Source organism: Coenobita brevimanus, chromosome 71 (genome assembly GCF_032717465.1).
Source record: "Coenobita brevimanus isolate Jiangsu-jjx chromosome 71, ASM3271746v2, whole genome shotgun sequence".
In the NCBI taxonomy this organism is placed as follows: domain Eukaryota; kingdom Metazoa; phylum Arthropoda; class Malacostraca; order Decapoda; family Coenobitidae; genus Coenobita; species Coenobita brevimanus.
The window spans coordinates 13,200,887-13,202,616 of record NC_137024.1 but is presented as its reverse complement, the minus strand read 5'-3'; the positions used below and the strand labels follow the sequence as shown (position 1 = coordinate 13,202,616).

The 1,730-nt window shown below is 44.2% G+C and overlaps 1 pseudogene; it reads right to left on the bottom strand.

Annotated features, from left to right (window-relative positions):
* Positions 1-325: 325 nt before the first annotated feature.
* LOC145406951 (5S ribosomal RNA) lies at positions 326-446 on the bottom strand (annotated as a pseudogene).
* Between the last annotated feature and the right edge of the window lie 1,284 nt (positions 447-1,730).

Sequence of the window (1,730 nt, the reverse complement as noted above, 5' to 3'; positions counted from 1 at the left end):
TGCATATAGCGAGGCGCCGTTGCATTTATCCCACACGCAATGTTCAGTTCCCTGGACTGCATTGTCACCGAACTGCGTCAGTAAATGCTTAGCTATTAATCAGATGATTAAACCCACATATGTGGCAATTACCCTTCCTGATTTCGCCCACTAAACACTGAAAAAACGTTAATGTAAAATTAAGAGCCTTATATCTGATTTTTTTTATATTTTTTTTGTATTGCCAGACGCCATGTATCCCAGACGGGGTGGCCAATGGCTTAGAGTTAATTGTTTTACAGGGAGGGGCACTAATCCTCCACCAACCCCACTTGACACGTAGGGATGCCAACAGCATCTGGTGTTCCCAGGCGGTCACCCATCCAAGTACTAACCAGACCCAACGTTGCTTAACTTCGCTGATCGGATGGGAAGCGGTAGGATTCGAACCAGCGCTTGCAACTGCCTGAGTACAGCAGCTTACCAAGCGAGCCATTTAGGCACCCAGCCATTTTACTTGTTAGAATTCATGCAAGAAAACATAGTGTTACAACAGGAAATCTTTTTAATTCGTTTTCATAGTGCAACACGTCAATTGAAGCCCTCGGTACATTCCCTTGGAGAGCTGGGATTAAAAGGAGTTTCTTTGGTCTCATTAGTAAATATTTAGCTAAAAACAAAATTATTGAGTATATCTTCTACATACTGAAAGAATCTCTTCTCTATCTCACATAGAAAAATTATTAGCCTCTGAAAACCATCGCAGTCAGGCCGTGTCGTGTCGGTCCACTCACTTCTCAGCTGAATGTTAACATCCCATCGCTCGCTGCGGTCGCTCGCTCTTAATCTTGCCAGTCCTGAATGTAGACAATACCTTATATTCATAATGGACAGTGGATGTTGACGCCAAAGTTGTAACATGTTGAGGCACCGTGCCAAAGCCTCATGCCCTTGGGAGAGCTGGTGTGCCTCGAGGAACCGATTGTATAATTTATTCCCAGTGTCGGAACCATAATAGCCTATGTACCAATCATACAATCCTTTTTGCCCAATTAAGGACGTAGGGGCCTGGGGCTAGGCTACTCAATCCCGACATTTAAGGCATTGGTGGCCAGACTCGTACATCCTTGCGTGGCATCATGTAAGCAATAGATCCCAACCATCTCTCAGATGTAAACACTTACGGCCTCCATCCAGTTGGAGCTCCTTAACCCACCAGACGACCAGGCGTCACCTGGCTATATAGCTACCACCCAGTGTGGTAACTGGTTTCCTGAGTTACTAAAAACCTTTTGGCTTGTCACTCGTGTAAAATCAACATGGGAGACAATATCTCGAAAGTGGATTCTGGACGACCCACTAACCCTCTAAACTACTTTTATAGAAGGAAGAGGGAAAGATTTGGGGAAAAGGATTATTCTGAACGGATTGGCTGATTGTGGCAAGCATAAGAAGGGACGAAAATGACGACTGGGATGAAGAAAACGAAAGACACTGAAGGGTAAATGAAATGGGGGACTGTGGGATGGAAATTATGATGGATGGAGGGACTGAATGTGGAATGTATGACTTGTGGGGAAAAATAATGACTAGGAGGAAAAGAGGACAGAGAGACAGGGAAGGGTAAATCGAGTGAGTGTTTGGAACGGAGGGTTGTGGGAAGTAGATTATGCTGGATGGAAAGACTGAATAATAAGAGTGTATGGAAGATAATGAGGACTACAAGGAAGAAGGAAACAGAAAAAGATAAG